This window comes from Vanacampus margaritifer, chromosome 5, assembly GCF_051991255.1.
Source record: "Vanacampus margaritifer isolate UIUO_Vmar chromosome 5, RoL_Vmar_1.0, whole genome shotgun sequence".
NCBI classification, from domain to species: Eukaryota; Metazoa; Chordata; class Actinopteri; order Syngnathiformes; family Syngnathidae; genus Vanacampus; species Vanacampus margaritifer.
In genome coordinates, this window is record NC_135436.1 from 24,664,241 (window position 1) to 24,688,984 (window position 24,744).

A 24,744-nucleotide genomic window follows, 5' to 3' on the forward strand; every position below is an offset into this window, starting at 1 on the left:
GGTGACGCTTTGCCGTCGATCATGCCGGAATCGGATTAAAGCGCTTTTCACGGCAGAAAATGCCTTAAGAGCAGGAGATGATCTATGGTGGCGGCTGCAGCCCGGCTTATAACGTAGACGTGGGGGTCCAAGGACAATCTGGGCGTAGATAATGCCCAGCTGAGGCCACACACACACACACACACACACACCGGCCCACAAACAGTACTAAGTGGCTGAGACAGATAAAAAGCATCACGGGAAGAAAGAAAACACGTGCGGTGAATATTTCTACGGCCGTATTGTTGTTGTTAATACGTCAAAATTGGTTATTATTTGCATCAGAAGTGAATCCTATTTTGCAGTTTGGCATGAAAAAACACACGTACGATTGCCAACAGGTTGCTCCACTTGATTGTACGTTTTTATGGAGGACCAAAACTGCCAAAATTTAAAATAAAATAAAAAAATAAATGAATAAAAGTGAAAATAAAAACGGATTTGAAAAATATCATTCAAAAATGTAATACAAAAAATAAATATAAATGGAAATAAAAACAAACAATATCTGTCCATAAATAAATAAAAGTAAAAATAAAAACAAAAATAAAAAGCGAGATTCGAAAAATAAAAATAAATACAAAAATTAATATATAAATAGAATTAAATATCAATCAATCAATAAAAACGTGCTGCTCTCACATTTATTGATTTCATGCTGCAGACGCAAATTGCCTTTCAATGGTCGAGTGAGCGGGTCAGCGACGACGATCTTGTCCACTGTCATCACTTCCTTGTTTCGCCGACCCGCTCACTCTAGGCAGTTTGCAACGGCGGAGTCCAACCCAAATATCATAAGTTTCACTTCTTTCTGTCCCCTTTCATTTCTTTTTTAAAGAATGAAATACAAATTTTGAATTCAATTGAACTGAACTCGGGGGTCCATTTCACCCAAAGTTGATCTCAAGTGGGCTGGACCAGTATTGCCCTAATCAGCTATAAATAATGACAGGTCAAAATATTTTTTCAGTGCAAATAATTATAAGTACATTCTGAAAATCTTCCCATTATTTTTTTTAATGCAGACTAATCTGAAAGTTCTTAACAAAAATGAGCGCAAAATTGCATCAAATCACAAAATCTCTGAATGTCATTTAAGTGGTCGTCTAGTGGACAAAATTAATTAAACTGTTAATGTTAGTGACGTCGTCACGGACCAGATTGGACCCCCATGAGGGACCAGTTCTGGCCCGTGGGCCGTATATTTGACACACCTGCCTTAGGCACTGTGATGTCATTTTCAGTCGATGGTATGTGACAAAATGGCCGCCCCCTGAGATGGGGAAAAATCTTGTATTTTTCTGCTTAATTAACGCAATATTAATCAGAATATTGTGTTTAGACTAGTGGGGGTGCATAGAACATATTGTAAGTTGTTTATTGTAAGTTGTTTTAAAAACTGACCAATCAGTCCGTAACATTATTTTTGGGATTTAGATAAAAAATTATAAATGTAAAAATTGGTCACTTATCACCTTAAAAAAACAAAATTTGGATTCATTCTTAACGAAACTTTGCGTCACATTGGACGCATTTTCTGACCGCGGCTGTTTAAACAAGCGATGGCGCTTTGCCAGTATACCAATGGCGATACATCACGACAACTGTCATGCAGCTGGCTGGAGTGATGATGATTTAAAAGGCTGGCTGAGAGGAGACAGCTTGTCTGAAAGCCTCTCGCGTGTCTGACGCCACAAGAGTCACCTTCACATCTCCTCTTTTGACGGAAAAGGAAGCATCGATGGCTCTCGTAAATAAACGGTGATTATGATTCGCAAACAAACCAACTCGCAGGCCATCCCGACTCGGGTGTCAACGTGACGCTTTAATACTCGGTAATTACGCCGTTGATGGCCTAACTGTTCAGGGTTCGCCGAGAGTAAATAGCTTTGCTTTGCCATAAACTGCATCCTAAGAGGCGATGAATATGCAGAGGTGACCGACGCGTGGCTAAAACACATGCAATTGCCTTGTCTGACACGTGTCTATGACAGCGTTTAACAAGACGCTTGTCACACTAAAAGTTTGTTTACCGGCAACGAAGGCGTCGTTGCAGGCGTCACTTGCCCGAGTGAGACGACAGCCGGCTGCTAATAGTGTCACCGCCAATTAGAATAAAGTCTTGACAGACAGGTGCCGACCCGCCGGCTGCCATCCGACAGTCTGTCATCCGTGTAGCCGTGAAGGCTCCTTCTGTTTTTATCCGCTTATCGACAAAATCGTCAAAGGTGCCGCGATTATCACTTTATTAGCTCTTTTACTGCCACTCCTTATCCAAAAAACAACCCCGACAGTGCCAACCGATTTCGAGCATTTTAACTCTTTCAAGGCAAACTGAATATTGTGTGCTATGACTACATAAACATGACGAGGACCACAAAGATCGTGTTCCATTCTTTCATTACAAAAAAAAAAGTATCTACCTTATTCCGTTCTTTAGTAATCACCATTTGAAAATAGGTCATTTGAGTGACATCGAGCGAAAATTGAAAAGTTAAAGAGAAAACAAGCTTTTTGTGAAAAGATACATTTTCAGCACAACAGTGACTTTGACACTAATATTTTGTGTTTAGTGACACTGTGAATTAGATTTAATGTGACAAAGGCTTTGATCATTCACTTTGTTCTATTTCATCAGATTTGTCATGTTTCATTGTAATTTCATACTACGGGAGCCCATTGAAAAGAGATACAATGCTGCCATCTGCTGGCCATAGTTAGTGGGTGTTTTTGATTTCACAAGCCCATTGACTAGGCAGCGCTGCGCAACAACTTGCACTAGCCACTGAGGGGGGGGTCAATAAACGTTTTTGGCGGCATTCATTTGGATTTTAGTATACGTCATTAAACGTTTTTGCCGGTAAAAGAGTTAGGAGAGAACAGGATAAATCGAGCACACGTGCGAAAATGTAAACTACAAAACAACAAAAACAAGACTGACAAGGGACTTTTGGTTGTAAAATAATAATTTACAAATAACGTTCAAGTGCCAGTACAAAAACATTTTTAGCTAGAAAAAAAGATTTTATTTTACCGGTATTTTTTAAATAATTTGTTCGCGCAGTACGCGCATATTCAAGGACGAACTTATTGATGAATCGCAAATTTGTTCATCAAATGTGTGTACGCAAAATTTAAGCGCAAATTTGTGCGTACACACCGAGAGAATGTCACCTGATCATTTGTAGTGAAAAATGATTTCCTTGACAGTCTAGTATTGCGACACCAAGGCACACAAAAAATAGTAATTGTGATCTAAAAGCTACTGAGGCTGCATTTAAGAACTCTTAGATTTATAAAGTACAACGAGAGTTCAATTAAGGGTAAGAGTTCTGACCTTAACTGAAAAAAAAACAAAAAGGCCGCTTGATTCATTTTCCCACTTGCATCCCTCACTGGACCTTGAGACCGGATGCCAAAAAGTGCTTCCAGTCTTGCTAACACACACACACAAGGTCAAAATCTGAGCTACGAATGGAGACAGATTGGACCGAAAACCTCCTCGACTGCAAAATTAGCCTTCTTGCAAAAAGGTATGATTGCTTGTTTTAACTTGTGCTTTATTCTAGCCAAGGTTGTGCAAATGACAAACGTCTTGTATGGGATCTAATAGTGTTGTTCTAAAACTCCAAAAAAGGTGAGCAGAGCTCAGAGCTAATGAAAGCATTCCCATGGATAGTAGCAATTGATCGGCCAGTCGATCTAATCGAACGATATTAGCTGAAAAAACGGCCCCTACATTTTTTTTTAATCAACAGATTCTTGCCGATTTTTCCTCTGTGTAAATACTAAAGGACCAAGTAATGTCAATATCTTTATTGTAAGCATTAAGGGAACACGTTATTTTATTATTCATTATATATATATAAAAAAAAAATTAAAAAAATTAAAATTACTAATTGGCTAATTATCTGAATTTTATTCTCCCAAATATCTGAATCAGTTGGGCTCTATTTTGTCTTCGGGAAACAGACCAAGATACCGACTCTTCAGCGGTTGGCCTATGTGAGTGCTAACGCGAGAAAGAGAAAGGAAAAAAAACACACCTCGCAATATACAATATAAAGACTAGCAATACATTTATACGTTCATTCATAATAACAGTAAAAAATTGTGCCCAAATTACTTGAATGGCATAAATATAAAACAAAATGAAAAACAGTAAGTACAGCGGCAAACTACTGCATTAGCGCTTACAACGGTGAAACCTCAAATGTCAAAACCATCGTAAACTGAGGACCTCCTGTACGGATATTAAAAAGATGTGCGCTTTACGCCATTAAAACGGGGGCCGTGAAAGCCGTCTGTCTTTATTCCGCTCAACATTTCAAGAGACGGCAGTAATTGCTCGATTAGTATTTATTTTTTTTTTTATGTAAAAGCAGGTGTTAAGGACAGAAGGAAGTTATTCATTTCAATGTTGTCAACTTACATTTCAGCTTAAGTTTTATGCACGTCTATTAAAGTCACGTATTTTAACATTAAATACCAATAAAAGACGGAACATAATGACAGGGCCACAGAAAGCAGGTTCTGGTTGAGAAATCGTAACGAGCATTATGATTATTTATTACGGTGCACAAATGTCACTAAAATGTAATGATTTTTTATTTTTTATTTTTTTTGAAAGAAACTCAAATTGATCGGTTAGACTTTGTAATACACCTTAGCACTCTCATTTCACGCCTTCTATTGGAAGACAATTCATTATTTATTCTGTTTTCTTGCCCGAGGCACAGAGTGTGAGAAGAGAATGACCATTTCAGGTCATAAACAATTCATATATTGCGAATATTTGGAGTTTTTTGAACCTCAAGTTGACAACACTAAGTTACTTCCTGTTTGCATTATTGTTGTAATTTGACTTATGATTTACTGACTTATACTTTCTGATCTAATTTTGTGAAATTAATGCTTAAAAGATTACATTATTTCATATTAATTCATGGTAGAATTCGTGGGAAGAGGACCTTAAAAAAATAATCACATTAAATCGCAATCACAATATTGAGGTCGGGTAAGGGATCAGAATTTGATTATTTTTCAAAATCATCCGGCCCTACTCAACACACATTGAGAGAAGGAAAAAAACAATCCCAAACCCTCTCTATCTGAAATCAAACATTCGGACGGATTACGCAGTGTTAACCTCCACTGGGCCGAGGCCGCTATTTAAATAAATAGTAGATGAGATACAGTGAAAGAATAGGTGGTGGGGGGAGGGGGGCGGTTGAGTGTCAAAATGATACACAGCTGCATGCAAATACGCCGGCGCGAGAGTCGAAGCATCTTCGCGGAACGCCAGCAAAGGGATTTCACCCCACTTTCCCCTGGCACTAAATCAGAACGGATTATGATGTTAATTGGGAGGATTCGGGTTGCTGTCACACCTTGTTAAAAACTTCTACATTTGCTGTCATTTGCAATTCAATGTCACGTCATTCTGAAGGGGAAGTTAAACTGGCAGGGAACGTGATTGGAGAATAAAAGAACTGTTTGCGCTCTCCCGGTGAGAAACAATCAGCTCAAACTTCACGAGATGTTTTGATGAAGGTGACAAATAGAATTTGTGTTGTACATGTTTAGAAGCGTGAAGCAAATCCTAACTTGGATCAGTACGCCTTCATAGTTACCCACCTCTTGCATATGCCGATAATCTAGCCGCCTCTTTGAAATTAATTGCCTCAAATTAACTTTTTTTTTTTTCCTTCTCAGGAAGCATGGAGGGGAGGGTGAGCAGTTACGCACAGGAAGGACAGGTAGCCCCAAGGACAACATGACCAGCCTGTTCTAAAAAATAGCTCACCAGTTTGGCTTCAGAACAGAAATATTCTGTATATTAGAAATGTTTCTAAGTGACCGTTTCCTGGCATAGATTACGGTTCATTGACGGATTAGCTCGTGATGCCCATGTTATGAATTAGCCAATAAGCAATAACCAGTTTGGGACTATTATTTTGAAATACAATTAAAGACAGGAGTCGTATCATCCACATGGGAGCAGTTATCCGCTTTGTACTCTCTCACAACTATGTAAAAAAAATAATAATAATGTTTTAAATAATAAAATTTTTTACTTGTGTGGCTAGCTAGCTTGTTTTGTTTAGATGGCTAATTGTTAGCCTCATAACTTTGATTTCAGTTGAAAATAATTTCCATGATAGATATATGTCCTAAATTATATATGTCCTAAATTTTGTCAATAATAGAAGCTAAATAATAAATATTTTATGTGTTTTTATAATAAAATAAACTGTGTTGGGTCAGGTGAAATCCTTATCCGTCAATGACTCCATAAATAGCTCTGTGAACTGTGGGTGTAAAAGGACAAAAACTGCATCAATCCCCTCACCGGAACTCTATTGAGAACCTTTGAAATTTGGAAATTTATATCTCGAAGGGCTAACCAAACCACCAAATAGAAATTTGAAGCATCCTCAAATGAGATCACCCCCTGACCTAAACCCTTTTCAGAACTCTTAGAACATCCTTAAAGCGGAAGTCAACCATAAACATAATATGTGACCTCACTAGTCTAAAAATTACATTCTGATTAATATTACATTTGTGGGATATGAGTTATGAAACAAAATCCAGACGTTTTTATCCATGTCAGGGGGCAGCCATTTTGCCCCTTGCTGTCGACTGAAGATGACATCACAGTTGCTCAGGGCTCAGTCAACAACCAATGACAGGTCACCTGTTTTCTGAAGCTGAGCTGTGATTGGTTGTCATCTGTTTTCTGAAGCTGAGCTGTGATTGGTTGTTACCTGAGACATGAGCAACATTGATGTCATCTTCAATCGACAGCAAGTGGTAAAATGGCCGCCCGCTGAGATGGATAAAAACGGCTGGATTTTGCTTCTTAACTCATATATAATGCCATATTTAGACTAGTTGGGCTGCATAGAACATATTATTGTCCCAAATGTTTGGGGGGTTGACTTCCCAGACCTAAAAACAGTAATTCTGCGAGACATGGAGGGCAAAATGGTGGTGTGGCCACCATCATCCCCTGACCTCAACCCTATTAAGAACCTGTGGGACATACTTGTGGGAAAAATTCTCCTCAAATGAGATTCAGGCAGAAACAAACTATCACTGCACTTATGCCTGACAGACTTGTTAAATTGATACTGTAGGGAAAATTGAGTAAAAAAATAAAATAAAATACAATATACAATGAAAATCAGTGTACAGTGCAATGAATGACGACACCGAGACTCTTAACTGGATGGAGAAACTTTTTCATGAATCCCGAGTGACATGTTGACTGATATTTAGATCGAGAGCAATACAGCATCCTCCAGGTCAAACCCATTCATTCTGTCACAATGCACCTCCAGGCCCGCCCAAGCGTAGCCGCACGCTAACAAAACCATTTACATCTCCCGAGCAGCCCATCCACCATTTCCAATAAAACGTCTGAATTGATGGATGTCACCTTAGTGCTCATAGGCATTAACTCCACTCGCCAGCTTCCTCACAATAACAATATGCCGCCATTTTATGAGGTCTGGATGAGCTATTCTTTTTCATGAGGCCTGTTTACATGTATTGATGTGTGTTCCTGTGAATCCCTGACTGGAGTTGTAAAATTATTTTATACTTGTCTTTATTTAAAAAATTACTTTCATATCTCGGAACATATAAAAGGGAGTTATAGCCAAACTCCCCTTAAAGTCAACCAGAAAAGGGGAAAAAAACTGCAAAGCAGAGACTACAAATAACTCTGCATCTATTTCTGTTTTGCAGCATTAGCATTAAAGTATAGCTAAGTTTCATCATTATTCACGATTCTGTTTTGAACTTCAGCTTGTTTGCAACATGACCCTGGTTGATCTCTTATACTCTGCTGCCACCTGCTGGCCGTTTTTGTAATTACTACCATTGCTTCACCTGTTCTCTGCCGTTCAGAGACTGCATCAAAGCCTTCTTGCTTGCTTTTATTATGCTTGAGCTTAAAAATATAAATAAAATAAAAACCTGTATAAATACGTCTTTGGGAGACTTAAAACATTTAAAATAGAACATATTTATACGTTTTTTTTGGGAGCAAATTAGTTAATCACACATTTGTATAGTATAACTTGACAGTAGTAGGTGGAAAAACACAATTATTTATTTTAAGAAACCACCGCAGGAAATTTTCCTCAACATGCTGAATGGCCAGTTAATAAAGTTTTTGCGACTATTAATTTCCATTAAACAAGGTGCTCTCTCGTGGAAGACCATTTCATTGGTCCGACTATCACTGTATGTCGCTGGCATAAATAGATGAACAAAGACAGGCAGTGAATAATTTAGGACCAAATGAATGAAATGGAATCATTTCTCGTGACACGCCTGATGATCTCTCCCGGCACGCTAATGCGCCGCGGCACAGTGGTTAGGAATCACCGCTGTATAGAAATATTATCGCCACTGTCACCTCGGGTGGTTTTTAAGGTGGTTCGACTAAACACACAGGCAAAATCCATCAACACCTCGAAAACTAATGAATACAGGTCTCGTAATGCGTTGAGTCCTGAAACAACCCTTTCACAGCACTTTTCCAAGGTACACCTAAGTGTAGCTTTGTCGCTAACAAACAATATTAAGCCTTCAATAACAATGGAAGCCATTACACGCATTTTATCGAGAGTGGTTCAGGCCACATCCGCCTCTCACTGGTCTTGACATCCATACATACTATGTCCATAAATACATAGCATTCACTGGGTTTGCAATAGGGCTGGGAGAAAAAAAGAAGTCGACTGAAAATGCCCACCTCAGGAGCATGTTTGCGCTGCCGTCCATGTTTCTACACTGACCTTTTTTTTGTAGACGCAAGCAGTGGGACAGGAAGTTATTGAGCTCATTGTAGCTAACACGAGATTCAATTTGTTTGTGCCATTTCCACAAGGATTTCCACATTCTTAATTCAAAGACAAGTGCAGGTCTAAGCAGGGCTACAATGCATTTGACTCACCAATTGTTTGCTCAGGCGATGAGGTCAGGAACCGGGTTATGGATGTTGGGTAGTTTGAGGAGTTGATTCATGAACAAAAATAATTTTGTCTTGAAATATTGCAGAATATCATACATAATGCTAATAACGCTTGAAAAACCTTAACAAGTCAAGAGGCCTGCCTATAGCTTGTCTCCCACTCCCACACACACATATACACACACATACACACACAACCAGAGCTAAGGCAGCCATCTTGCTTTTTCATTTTCCCAGAAGGAAGTGTACACATCTAAATGTAGTAGCCAAACCTGGCCAGTGGGGGGCATACAAAACATAAATTACCACACTATGGTCTTAAGACTTCAAAAGCAAAGCAAAAGTAACACAAAACGTACAACTTGCATACTTGCTTATTTCAACTTGACTTATCTTCTCTATGAACTCAATAATTTAGTAATTCTAACTCCCTTTAGAGATAATGGCTCCAACACACTCTTTTTTCACACTTTTCTATTTTCAAAAGCTTTTTGTTCGATTTTTTTTTTACTCTGCAGCAATTTGAGATTGTTGAAATATAAAGTGCATTACAAATAAAATGTATGTATGTAAATTATTATTATTATTAACACAGGCAACTCCAGTATTGTTGAAGCATCATCAAGTGATTTTTAAGACGCTATTGCATTTGTAAAGTAGATATGATGTATGTGTGAAATAAAGTATTTGTTTACATTAAATGGTCATCGCTAGCTCGCTAATTGCTAACCATTTAGCATAGGCTAATTTTGTTGGTGTAGTTATATGCTAATAAATTTTTTTTTAAATTTAATTAAATAAATAAATAAATACATTTAAATTTCAACTATATTGGGTGTGATTATTTGATGGAATAATCTATTTTAAAAAGATTCAAAGTGGTGGTGAATAAAGAGCACACAAATGACAGGCTTAATAACCGCACATGAGTGAGTGGTGGTAGCAACTAGAACACATAAAACCAGCGGACAGTCAGCACACAAGAGAGACGGATCTTCTTCTTTTTTTCACGCCCGACGCAGAGCCTTGCAGGGAAAAAAAATCCATACGCTCGATAAACAGCATGAGAACCGAGCAAAGTTCATTTTCTGCACTCAAAAAGTTGAGAGCACTAAGCTGATACTTTTTGCACATGGTGCCATAATAGTAGCTGTCATGTGGCACATGTCTACATGTAGGGCACAAATTATTTATACTATTTATACGTTACATTACTAATTTTTCAGGCAAATACCTATTAAATTTAATTAGTTGACCAATTAATCCCCCCCAAAAATTATCAGGAGTAATTGATTTTTACAATAAATATGATAATTACAGGCAGAATATTGACAATACTTTGTTCTTTGTGACATTATTATTTATTTATTTTTGTTATTATTATTATTATTATTATTATTATTATTATTATTATTATTTATATTTGTTTAACTTCACAATCGAAAGAAAAATTTGCGAAAATCGGCTTATTTTTGGGGTGATTTTTTATTCATTCATTTATTTAGTCTTGTGTCAATGTATTAAAAAAAATCTCTAAAAATCGGCAGGTACTTTTGCAGATTTTTCAAGCGCTAATTATCAGCCAATTAATTAGTCTGGCCCCGTCTACAAGCACAATGATTCAATGAATGCCTCTCTGAAAGTGTCAATCAAAAAGTCAAATAATGGTGACAAACAACCAAATTAAGAGATGACCAAAAATGGACCGAACTATGGCTCTGCACCCCCAAAGAAATACTGAAATCCATAAACCATAATCGAGTTACCCTCCCAGCCACTTTGAAGCAGTTCAACTACTGCTTGTACAAGTGCATCAAGCTTCCAGCACAGAAACAACACAAAAGAAACAAAAAAACATTTTCAGTCAATTGTTATATAAAGCCCACGGCTCATTAAGGAGGACCCAACAAAAACAGCCCCAGAGGGACGAAAGAAAGTAAAAAGGAACAAAAACTTGTGATGATTTGGGGATGGTATTAGCTCCTAATTACTGGCCAAACCACTGTGGGGTTAGGTCTAATTTTAGAAGCATGGCGTGCAACAAAGAGAGCAATCAACTGTTGTGTAAACAGCAGAAACAACACTAGGATTGAGATCATTCACATCTGTATAAAGTAGTACAGTGCATCGTTTTATACTGTTATTTAGGCAGGCTGAAGAGCTCCAGATGGTCACATTGAGTTGAACGATAACATTCTTGAGGGCTCGGTTGATTTGAAATGAGGACATTTAGTTACAAGCTTGATCACGGATCACAAATTCAAATTGTCAATGAGAGTATAATATTTATATTCATAGCATAGTTGAAATGAGTGGTTCTAGTGGCCATCGTTGCTTAGCGGCTATATTGCTTACCTGTGCTGCGTTGCGCTTAGTAGTCGACGTGTGACTGTTGTGATGATGTCATATGCTGTTTTTATTATTGTAATCACTTCATATACAGTACTATGTCGGGACAAAAAAAAGAAAGAAAGAAAGCGGTCAGACAAATATGCGCAGTATGAATTCACATGAACAACCGAATGTGTGGCGATCCACAGGGTTCAATTCTGGGGCCTCTGCTGTTTTCTTTCTATCTGCTGCCCCTGGGGTCCATTCCAAAACGGTTCTATAAGTAAAGAGTTGAGTTGAGTGATGAGAGTCAAACCCTAAAAGATTTTATTTTTCAATAATGAACAATCCTAAATTGCTAATGATAATTAGCTTAACTTAGCTAACTTGGGCACATTTACATTGTAAAATGTTGATTAGTGTGCATTATCCCTTTCAAAGTCCGTTTTTTATTTTACTGTCTTTAACTTGTTTGCCTTTAACTCATTTGCTCCTAAAACCGTATATAAACACATTCTATTTTAAATACTGCCATGGTCCCATGGTAGGTTTATGTTTTTTTTGTGCTAGAGCATACAGAAGGCTTTGATGCAGCCTCTGAACTGCAGAGAACGGTTGAAGCAATGGTAGTTGCCAGCAGGTGGCAGCAGAGTATAAGAGATCAACCAGGGCCATGTTGCAAGAAGGCTCTTTCCCCCAGTGTTTTAAACAGATTTTGAATAATGATGAAAGCTAGCTATATTCTAATGCTAATTGCTGCACAACTGAAACATCGATTTTTTTTTTTTTTTTTTCCTGATAAAAGAAGTGACTTTAATCAGTCAAAATCCGGTAAAACAGCCAGGAGCGAAGGGGGTTGCTTCAGTGAAAATGGCTGGGAGTGAATGAGTTAAATGTTTTGTAACTATGTGAAGCACATTGAGTGACCCTCTACGTATGTTTAGAGTCCGCACGTATGGTACTGTATTGATTATTCATGTCTGGTTGCTCTCTATCTGCTCAGTCTCACTGCCTGATGTTGTAAACACATACGTCGACATTTTCGTACACGATGAACGGATCCATGATATTCCCCTTAAGGATGAAACATGACATGTTTTGAGTGGACTGGTTGATGGTTGAGCAGCGTCTTGTTCGATACAAAACACAGTGTCATTTGAGAGGCGGCACGTCAGGCCCATATTTCCTCCCAAATACATTTGGTTGTCATCTGCGATGTAAACAATGTGACTTTGACTTTCCCCTTCCATTAGCTCTATTGCCTCCCGTGTGTGTGCGTGTGCGTGTGCGTGCAGTGCAATGACTCAAGTATGAGAAATAATCAATAGGCTCCCGGTCGGGCCCGTTGTGCTTGGTCTGCACACTCCCGATCAGCCTGACAAAGACGGATTGGAGCGCCACGTCCGACAGTAATTAAGATGGTGTGTCGTCACCAAGATGAAATCAAGAGCATGACGTCCCCGAGGCGGAAGGCGCAAAACCTGTTAAAAGGGGACGAATGATGGGAAAGTGACTTTTTAATTGCTCGTAAAGGGGTGGCACACTTTGCGACGGGGTTCGGTTCCTACAGCGGTGACGTAAGTGGATTTTTACAAAGTGCTAATGCAGTGGTAGGTGAAATTCTGTTTTGCATTAGAAATGGGGAAAAAAAACATGAATCAACAAAATTGAAGGTTGTCGCTTTAATAGGGAGCTTAAATATAGTTCGGGAAAATGGTTGTTTAGCATAATTCTGATGATTTTTTCGGATATACCAATAGGGCCGATAACCGATATTTGGAGCCGCTATTCATTTTCACTAAAAGGAGAAATATTGGTGTTAAGATTAGTAAATATTATTTATTTGTTATCATTTATTACTTTTATTTCTTTATTTTTAATCTTAGTCAAAAGACATATTTGTTTTAAAATTCTAACAAAAAGTTCAGTGACCTCCCAGCATGTCACCAAAAGATAAATAGTTCCCTATTGTTTACTACAGTAAATAAAGTTTTTCTCAAATTTGATCATGTCTGAAATGTTACATTTTTACTTATCGACCCAACCGATAATTAGTCTATCCCTTGAAATTTTCCACCCCTTCGGGACCCTACAAATTACAATCGACCACCACATATTTGCTGTTTGGCACCCACAGAATTGCATGCTCACTGATTTAAAATAATAATAATAATAATAATTATTATTATTATTATTATTATTATTAAAAGAATTTCAGTATTATTCAAAATATTTTTTAAAAGTATTTAGGTTTTTTCTGGGATTTTCATCCTGATTTCCCCCATTTTCCATGGGAAACGTATACTGAATGTTCACTAGCATTTTTCTTTTTTCTTTTTGTCCCATAAGGCTAACAAGAAATGAATAGATATGAATTACTGGCAGAACAGAAGCTGACTGTTTTACATTACTTTGTCCCTTGATATTTGTTTATCTTTTAAGGAATACTTGACTCATTGAGCCATTTTCAGCGGTAAAAAGTTCATATTTTGTCAAGAGTTATAACTTCATTTTTTTTTTTTTGTACAATTAAAAACTTTAAAAACAAATTGTTCCACTTGCTGTCGACTGAAGGTGACATCACCTGTACTGACAACCAATCGGGGCTCACCTGTTTTCTGGGTTTGGTCAGCAAACTGAGCCCTGATTGGTCGTAATGAAGTTACCAATTTCATTCTGGACAAAATATGAACTTTTTGCTGCCCATTTTTTTCTGCCTATTTTTTAGTGGGGGGAGGGAGTTGAAGGTCATTGACTTTGTTTTATGTTGAAATGTGTTAGTGTAAACAAAAAAAATAAAATCCGATTTTTGTTTGTTATTTGTTTGTTTTTTGCCTAATTCAAAAGCAAGCGCTACTGGCAGATTAAATCGTCTGGTCAATTCATCGGTTGGGCCTGAATCCTGAGCAACTTTTATAAAAAGGAAACAATGTTACTCGTAATCCTTTATGGCAACAACGTTTCCGATGACGATACCAGCAATACCAACGATAAACCAAGCAAGCAAAAACCACCGACACCTTCCATTCGTACAAGTCTATGCTCTTCAAAGCTGTTTTTGAAATCCTAACTGATACACTTAGACATCTCAATTTGAGGACATCACTTTTGGCTCAGGGGGTTATCAGCATTTTCTAACATTGCGCCGTCTGATCAGTAATGAAAAATCTTTCTCGTCGGCGCCTCAAGTAGCACTTGGTCTGCTAACAACACACACACACACACGCGCAAAAGATTTATTGTCGGAATATTGCTTTTACTTTATTGCATTTGCAATTTTCTAACCGGAATCATTGGTAGGCTCCCCCCTCGTTCCATCCCTGAGTGTACTGTTTAAATAAAATTTGAGGAAACATTAGAGAGCAGGTAGGAGGAGGAGAAAGGAATAGTAATGCGGACGGACGCGGCTATTCTAATGTTGTCCCCGTGTTTTGCCACGCATCCCGCTGCGTAAGGGAATAACGTTTCATTCCGTGCGCATAAATGCATCGGCAAACAGCACTCCGGCTGGAGAGGTGTTAAGAAAAAAACATTACCTGTCCCTTAAATTTCAGCCAAGATATAAATCAGGGCCACAAATTGATTTCCATTTTCCATTTTTATTCTTATCGGAGAGTGACAGCTGCGGCACATTATTGTCCTATTAGCGACTGTAAAGGTTTATCGGCGACTACTTTAACTTCTTTTAAGGAGACATATAATGCATTTTATTAACAATTTAGAACGGTTAGGGTTCAGCAAATTGGTCTTAAAATAGCAGTTTGGCAGATAAGGAACAATTCTTCAAATAAGAGGCTTCAAGCTGTTTAATGTCATGCTTTAATTCAACACACATTGTGCTGCTCCTTTACGTGTGTGTGTGTGACTCTGCCACTAGGGGGCAGTATAAGACACACATAGAGTAAGTACAATGCACGTACATTTGATGCCGAAAGACCAAGAATAACTTTGCAGCTGAACTGCAGTAATATTAGTAGTTTTTCATTCAAATCAAATATCATAAAAGGTTTATAACTATTGTGATATCGGCGCTAGTTTTGGGAGCACATATATTACATTTTGTATAATAATGTATGATAGTATTTGATATTTGGAAGAAAGAAAAAAATCCGATGATATATATCCAAAGAAAAGCCTACCGACCAAGCAAAATGAAGTCGCCCCCCCCCCCCCACCCCTTCCCAAAATTGCACCTTTTCCTATTCAAAAATGTCATTCTCCAACATTGCAATGTCGATTTGAATTTGATTAAGTGTTCAGCCCTCCTCAAAAGCCATCATCCTAACTCATGCCATGCGACTGTAACGCAAAGGTTCCGTTGAATTAAATGATAGCCCGTGCCAGAAACATTTACGACTGTGGGTAAGAAAAGGAAGGCGAGAGAAAGAGAGAGAGAGAGAGAGAGAGAGAGAGAGCAAGGTCAGAGCGACTCTACATTCATTTGGAGAGAAGCAATGATGCGTATTGGTTTTAGTTGGGTATAAAACAAAGTGGAATAAGAGAGCAAGCAAAGCGTATAATGCTTATAAGAGGCAATAAAGGGACAATAAAAGCAGAATGCAAAACATAGAAGGGTGAATGATCATTCTAAGTTGGGCTAGACATTGGGTAAAATTCGAATCAAATGTGAACATTAGTCTTTATTTAAATACTGTTTTTAATGTCGGGATAATTGGAACTCCTATTTTTACGTTAGTGTCAAATTGAGCAGAATGAAGCTACCTGGAGCAGTTGCATGTTGTTCTAAAGACACTACCTGTGCTTCCTTGATATCAGTTACTACTTTCCACACTCCCTTTTCATTATTATTTTTTTTTATTACTGTAGGTGAGCAGTCTTAGCTTGTAATAACAGTGTTCACCAGTAGATGGCAGAAATTGTTCACCAGAGCCTCAAACTCCAAAACTGTAGTTTGCTCATAAGAGAAGAAGAGAAGTCTGGCTGTACATTAGGTGAAGAAAATTGTGTCTGTAAAGTAAAATGGGAAGCTTATCTTATGTTCCCCAAATATAAATGCAAACCTAACTTAGACGCCATAAGAGATTTCAACCAAAGTCGCTATTTCAACACCCATCTGAAAAGTACACAACAACAGAACCGTTGACAGTTCGTTTGAAGTGCATGAGGATTTACTAAATGCGTGTCCTCCAAAAAGATGATTTTTAATTGCAAATCTATCTCACTTTAGAATATGTTTCATGGCGTTAGTAGGTACAGCTTAAAATCAAGGGCCTCTATGCATACAAATTGAGTTTGTTCCATGAACACATTTGATCATTTATTTTAATAAGTTGGTCTAAATTAAAAGCCGCTGTGACCGTCTCCCAAATGTATTTCATGTTTTCTTATGCTAGAGCATACAGAAGGCTTTGATGCAGCCTCTGACCTGAAGAGGTCACTTAAAGCAATGGTAGTTATTACAAAAAAATGGCCACCAGGTGGCAGCAGAGTATAAGAGCTCAACCAGGGCCATGTTGCAAAAAAGCTATTTCCCCCACAATGAAGAAACTTAGCTATATTTTAATGCTAATTGCTACAAAATGGAAACAGATAAAAATATACTTTTTTTTCTGATGAAAGAAGAGACTTTAACTCTTTGACTGCCAAAAACGTTATATAACGTTTAGTAAAATCATATGGAGGAGTGCCAAAGACGTTAAAAAAACGTTGTTTTTTTTTAAACAGAGGTGAAACTAACCATTTTCTATTGTTGATTACTAAAAAACGGAATAAGGTAGACACAAACTTTTTCTGATGAAAGATGAGAGTCCAATCTTTCATTTGGTAGTATGTGTGTTTCCATAGTCCAAACACATAATTTTCTGTGGACCTTGAAAGATCACTCAAAATGCTTAAATTGGCTGGCACCCACGGCATCCCTTTTCTGAAAACGTCTGGCAGTCAAAGAGTTAATCTTTCTTTTGGTAGGTTCCATGTTTTTTTTTAGCAATTGGACACAATATTCTGTGGGTCTTGCAAAATCAGTCAAAATCCAGTAAAACAGCCGGGAGCGAAGGGGGTTGCTTCAGTGAAAATGGCTGGTGTGTGAATGAGTTAAATGGAGTAGTATCACACAATGAAAATTAAGTTGGTAAGATTCTAGCGTGCAAAACAAATTAAGTTGATTGTACTAAAGTAATCTTGTGGCATTTACACAATGGCGGCTGAGTTAAAGAACTTAAAAAGATGCATGCAAATTTGCAATTTTTCAAGTGAAGTCAACTTTTCAGTTTTTAGAGTGTAGTATGCTTAGAGGCGCTATCAGCCATGAGAGAGTACAACCAAAGCCACCACTTCAACAACCATCTCCAAGTACACGACAACAGAACCGGTGAAGTGCATGAGAATTTACTCCAAAAAGATGGATATATTCAACGTTTAAAATGGTTACAAACGTATATGACGGTTTGGAGAAGCGGATGTTGGGCGCATCCGGTACGAACTAAACTGGCCGTGCATCCCCGTTCTACAAGATCCAAAAATTGCAGAATTTCCAAATTACACTCGGCGGTCCAGGAAGTTTATTTTGTGAGGTTCCCATGAGCACTGAACCCGTCGCCGAGATGTATCTGTAATTGTGCCGCAATTTGAGACGCTACAAATGTTCCACGCAAACCACCCATTCGCACCACGAGAGGCATGTGATTGCAGCCTCCAATGCGGCGCCGCAGACTGAGACGCGTCCATCCGGAAAAGCGTCGAGATCATTCTTTAAAATAACGGCGAGAGACGCGAGGCGGATTCCAATCGCGTGTTTGCAAACGTACCAGGCGAAGATGAGTTTGGCGTCACAAGGAAGAGAAAATAGTGGTCTCTCTCGGCCGCCTTTAATGGTGGCTTGTGATTGCTCCATCAGCCATACTAATGTGCCCTGCATGTCCCATTCAAAACCAGACGGCGGCATTTCCAGTTTTCCCTCCCGATTGTTAGCGTTGCGGCGACCGTGGCCAATTGGGTGAGAGCAAGAGGGAAAACAATGCGGTATTGATGCTTGTCTTCCTCATTAACACGACATAGTTATGAATGGAGGCTTTTGTCCACATCGCTTCTAAAAGGCCCTCGAAATCTTCTCCGTTTGTCCTAATTGACTGTTTTCTACATTTCGACGTCAGAAGGAAGATTCCCAAGGTTTTACCGCTATTTTCTTTTTCCTGTTATTTTTTATTTGCTTACGACATGACTCAGAGTTGACTGCGGCACTTGTCTGACCTTGCAGGAAGTAAAAGTGATTTCACATTCAAGGACTTCTTTTCCCCACCCGCACACGGGTCCCCCGTAATGAACTCTTCTTTACAAACTGTCTAACTCGCTCCCATCGCTGACCTGAAAACTTCATATTTGCTTTGAGTGGTGAGAAACCTTTGCAGCCCTGATCAATTTTATTGGATTTCTCCGCGAGTGTACAGACACGCTTATGGTGTAAACCAGTAATCCTCAAAAAGGTGTGCCGTGAAAGATCAGTGGGTCTTCGGGAAATTTTTACTTCAGTGGTCCGGATTTTATTTCTTGTCTTTATTCAGCTAGAACTCGAGAGACGTAAAATAACACACAGAATAATTAAATGAGCTTTCACTAGTATAGTACACAATTAATGCGTGTATTGACTTTTTGGTTAAAAGAGGTGTGCCATGAGATTTTTTTTTCTAATGTAAAACATATCGTCGGCGCTATGTGAAAAACACCTATGTCCATTTTTTCCCAATTTTTTCATTTTGGGACGTTTGAAGTCAGTTTCATCCCAAAAACATAACAAATTGCTGAATTTTCAAATTACACTCGGCGGTCCAGGAAGTTTATTTTGTAAGGTTCCCATGAGCATTTTTTCCCAATTTTTTTCGTTTTTTTTATGTTTTTGGGATGTCTGCATTCAGTTTCATCCCAAAAACATAAAAACGCAAAAAAATTAAAAAAAAAAAAAAATGGACATAAGTGTTTATCACATAGCAGCGATGATATGCTTTACATTAGAAAAAATTACATTAGAAAAACACTTATGTCTTGTTTTTCAATTTTTTAGGGATGAAACTGAATGCACACATCCCAAAAACGTTAAAAAAAATTCTAGGTTTTCATAAAAAATGAAATGAAATGGAAAAAAATGTTAAACTAATAGAAATAGTTCACATGAATTTTTTACGTCTATAGTCGTCAATGGCAGTGAATGAGTTAAGATAAATATTGAGGTCTAATAGTGACAGTTTTTCACTATTTTTGTTCTTTCCCCACTAAATATTGTTTTACATTATTTATACTGTACATTTGCCTCATGATAAATACATTTTCATTCATTCAGGCTGCTTGTGCGACAGATCGTTCCTAAAACAGGACGGTTTTCTGGACTACTTTTTAAAAAAATCTATTAAAAAAAAAAAAAGTGAAAATTTAGAGTATACCCACTTCTCCAGGGACCACTACACCGCTGCATACCCCTGATTGAGATTGACAACATCGATTATTTTTCAGTCACTTGACCCAATAACAGTTGAGAAACATCCGTGTAAACAAAGAAGCAGAGATTGTGTAAGGTGATATGAATGAATGACTCTTGACCAAGTATCCGGTCACTTCCACTTATCTATGCGAAGCTCCCTTCCAATAATAAGATTAGTTAGCAGCACATTATGTAGAGCCATGCATTATCTAGCAATTAGTGAGGGGGGGGGGGGGGGTTATTAAGCCGTTTAATGTAAATTTAATGAGCGATAAATTCAATTTCTTTAAATAGAAGAGCGAATTATTGTTACAAATGATGTACTGTCGTGATCTAATGCACAGAGCTCACACGCGGGCACCATCAACGGGCCGTTAAGTGCAGGATTATTACCATCATGCTGGAATTAGAGTCTTTTTATGAAGTCAGGTGTGTGAATTATTAACCAAGCGACGGCAAAAATAAAACGTGTCTTCTTCTTTTTTTAAGTCACATACTTGCTCTGCTTCTGTTTGGCTGTGTCCACTGCATGACAAATTACTTCATTGTTTTTAATTCAAAGGAGACAGGTTTGATTGAAAACATTTACTCTGTTTTGCGTACTTATTCCCTTTTGCCTCTTTCTCTAGCGTCACTGAATGTATCCTGGTTTGAGAGGGCGGGCCTGTCTCATGCAAATGAGGCCACACCTCCTCTATTGTGAGGGTGAGCTACTTGTTGAGTTCCAAGTCTTAAAAAAAAACATATGCAAGCTGCCCCGACGACAATAAAAGCATGGATTGTTTTTTTCACTCGTGGAGGCAGCACTTCATCACCAAACTACTTTTTAATTAGTGTCTGTATCGATGTATCCAGTAATGTCAATAAGGCTGTTAGTTAAAGTAAATTTGTGCTTCTAAGGCTGTAGGTTTTTCTTCCAAGTCATGGGCGGAGTGTGTGTGTGTGTGGGGGGGGGGGGATTATGTAAGTCAGTGGCTATTCACACAATTCGACAAATTTCTGGACAGTTTGCTCTCAGGCACATTTTTGGGATTGAGGTTTTCTAGTTCCACACTTGATGGGTGGACAAGCACTCCAAACTATTTGTATCCAAGCAATTAAATATTTAATTCTGCATAATACGTCTGTTTTCAAGACAAGAATATACGTAGGAGTCATAGCACCATCCAACTGTCCCATTGACAGACCGACAGTTTGGCTTTAGCCCCTCATGCTAGCATAGCTAGCTCCCTAGCAGGTAAACAAGTACCCGGGGAGCTAGCTAGGGAGCTAGCTAGCTAGCACCAGGGGTTAAAGGCAAACTGTGGCAGGGTTTTTACTTTCTGGACCTGGATTTGCCACCGGCGCAACCGACAGACCAATTGACCTACTGTCGGATTGATAGTCCAACCGACAGTCCGACCAATAGCCTCATTGACAGTTTGACAGTCCGACAGTCCAGCAGACAGACAGACGGGATGACCAAGAGTCCAATCTACAGTCCAACTGACAGTCTCACCTACCATGGACAGTCCAACTGACAGACCAACAGTCCGGCAAACAGATAGACAGACAGACAGACCAACAGACAGACTGTCCGAGAGTCCAACATTCAGCTCATGAACAATACCCATATTTTTGATCAACAACAAATTGTCAGATGGCAGACTACTAAAAAGTCGAATCTGCGTGCGTCCCTTTAACAACAAATCCTGTCACGGCGTGTTCTAAATAATACGATGTGAGGCTCCCGCCACCACAACAAGAAGTCAATCTGAGTGATCTCAACACTTGTATCATCACCGGGGGAACAGAATAGCGAGACGGACACCGCCGCCGATCACTCACGCTGGCAAACGGCTGGCTGCCAGGCGGCGGCGGGCTGGCGGGCCAACCACACCGCCGTTACACCTCCCCTCAACGCGTAACAACTGTATGTTTCCTTTTGTTTCTCTGAGACGGCGTCCCTCAGCAGCGGCGCCCGCGGGCTCGGTGACAGCTCGGCATTGATCCACTTCGCCATCGCTCAGGCCTGACGAATGGCTTCAAAGCGACAATAAGCGGGCTACCTTTTCTCACATGAAGCTGTCTAATACGAAGGCTCCTCCCCCCGAGGGAAGGAAGAGTCGTGACGAGTCATGATAAGCACATGATTAGCAATCGTAATCTGGTATTAAGCACTCTTTTACCCGTGTGTGTCTACCATAATCCAGTGGCAGCATCAGTTTAAATCAATGGTGGGAGTATACTAGGGAATACTTTACTGTACTTCAGTCGATTTTTCACAAGCGTTGTTTTGAGCACAAAAGTAGCTATCTCGCTAGCTCTTAGCATGTGAAGTGCATAGTAACATAAAAAGCCATGTTACATATAGTAACATAAAAAGCCAAGTTACTATACACTTTTCATGCTAAGAGCTAAATGGCTAGCTACTTTTGTGTTAAAAAAAAAATAACGTGCGTGAAAAATCTATTGAAGTACAGTAAAGTATTCCCTAGTAGCTATACTCCTTTTCTTCCCACCACTGATAGTAACATGGCTTTTTACGTTACTATACACTTCACATGTTAAGCGCTAGCTAGCTAGCTACTTTTGCGCTAGCTAGCTACTTGTGTGCTCAAAACAACAACACAAAGAGCCATGTTACTATACACTTCTCATGTTAAGAGCTAGCTAGCTAGCTACTTTTGTGCTAGCTATCTATATTTGTGCTGAAAACCTGCGTGAAAATTCTACTGAAGTATTCGGTATTGCACTCTATACAAACATATAGTAATGACATGATGTCAAGAATTAAACAGTTTTTGCCACATTTTTCACTTCAATTCAATGGACATTGAGCTGCTCCTTCTGGTATGTGCACATTAGTCAGCAGGGGGCAGTATAATACAGACGCAGAGACACACAGGTAGAAGAGTTTCACAATGGACTCAGTAAGTTTGATACTTCTGAAAGAAAAAAAATGCTCAAATTACCTTGAAATAGTGTTATTTTTTTTCGTTATTAATAATCATATTCATTTATGTGAAGACACTGATCATGTTAATGATTCCTCACAGTAATTACAAAACAGATCATTATCAATATGCAACCTCTTTTCCTCTAAATCTCTGCCACAGTTCACATTTTCAAATGATCACATTTCTAGGAAATAATAACGTCAATATCACGTGGTGCCCACCACAACATGCTATTTGTTGGCCAATCTATGGCGTTTTGTATTGTTTGTTAGCATCAAGCTAAACGGACTTCAAAGTTCATAATGTGTCTATTTTAAATGCACAATTGTTCTGTGTAAGATTGAAGTGGGAGTAGCAATAAACAGTTTGAAGTCTCTTTTTAAGATAAATTGTTTATTATTATTGTTTATTATAATTGCTGCTTGATGCAAAGTGATTTTAGTTGACTATCTGTACTTCTACCAAAGGAGATCGTTCTAGCCTAAAGGTTGTTGTTTTGTTCATCTGCATCCAGCCAGCTGGCGCAGGTCCGAATTCACGAGTCTACCTACTGTGCGGCATGGCGCATACATAATACATTATTCCCTTTGACTATGAGGTTAATTAAATTAACGCGAGGAAGGGAAGGTGGGGAGCGGAGGGCAAGACAACTCTGAATGCGGTTCCACTCCAATTCAATGCATAATACAATCAGCAACTGTGAAATACAAGCTGAAGGAAAACAATCACTGTGAGACAGCGGCCATGATGGATACGCTCGCAGGACAATTCATTAGGTACACTGTGGCGTCCAAAGAAATGTGGTTTTAAGATTAAGAGCGCGCTATTCATTTACTTGTTGGGTTAGAAATATGTCATCACGGCCAGGCGTGTTTATTTACTCGATTGGGTGAGGCCTTTATTTACAACATATTTTGGGTGACCCAAGGACCTGTGAATAGATTCTGACCCAGAACTGCAGATCTGTGAAGCAGACATGCTAACCACTAGTCAATCATGTCGTCACACCGTGATGTGATGATTGATGACAAGTGACAGAGAAGAAGTGAAGCAAGAAGTGGCCGGGATGTAAACATGAATGCAGATGATAACACAGACATGATGACTGTGATTAGCAGATTTTTTTTGAGGCGTCTATTTGAGGAAGGCATTAATTTATCTTAAATTGATGAGTGACTACATGTCAGGGTCTACATATAGGGTAATGGTCATTAAAGATGCACCATTTGCATAAATTAGGATCATATTTAATACACATATGACACACTTTAATTCAACCAAGAGATTGCTTTGGTGCTGCTGTTTTGGTTAGCATGAAGATAGACCATATTTTGTTTACCCTGATGGGGGAAATGAGGCATTTAGTTTTCTGGATGATGGCTCACACTTCAGAGTCTGCTGGAATTGTAAAAGATGTAAACGATTATTTTTAATATTGCATGCGGAACAAATTTATAAACACATGGCTTGGTCTTTCGTGCCGCTGTTTTGGTTAGCAAAATTGTTCAAATAGGAGAAGTTAATATCCGTGTGTGAGGATTTACAGTTGCTGCCTGTTTCTTCTTCTGATGGGAAAAAAAGGTGTTGATTTGAGGCAGGCGTCTATTTTTCTCAAAATGATGACTTAACGTGCTGATTCTGCCCCCAACAGAGTTCAAAGTGTCTAAGAACTAACAGTTACTCCCTGTTTTTCTTTCTGATGGGGAAAAACTAGTTGTCTAGCGAGGCGTTTTTTGTTTTTTTATTTTTTGTTTTTTTAATTGATGACTCAAGCTGCTGTTTCTGCCTGCAACAGAGTTCAAATAGGTTCAACAAGTGTCTCAAAATTAACATTTGCTCCCTGGTTTGATTTCTGATGGTGGACAAAAAAAAAAAAAGGTGTTATTTGAGGGAGGCATCAATTTATCTTAAATTGAAAAGTGACCTTATGTCATTCTACGTGCACTCATCGTCGTTACCCCATTTGCTACAGAAGGTAAGATCGCATTTTAACACTGTGCGGGACCACATAATTC

The 24,744-nt window shown here is 38.7% G+C and overlaps 1 protein-coding gene across 5 annotated transcripts in view; it reads right to left on the bottom strand.

Moving 5' to 3' along the window:
- The window catches only part of LOC144051863 (cell adhesion molecule 1-like), a 321,818-nt gene that overhangs the window by 163,365 nt on the left and 133,709 nt on the right, over positions 1-24,744 (bottom strand). The window contains exon 1 of one of the 5 annotated variants that reach the window (XM_077565412.1): positions 9,011-9,229. The exons of the other annotated variants lie outside the window; for them this stretch is intronic. The gene's annotated coding sequence lies outside the window, so the exon portion shown is untranslated. Of the gene's footprint in view, positions 1-9,010; positions 9,230-24,744 lie in introns of those variants that run through there. 5 annotated transcript variants of the gene reach the window in all.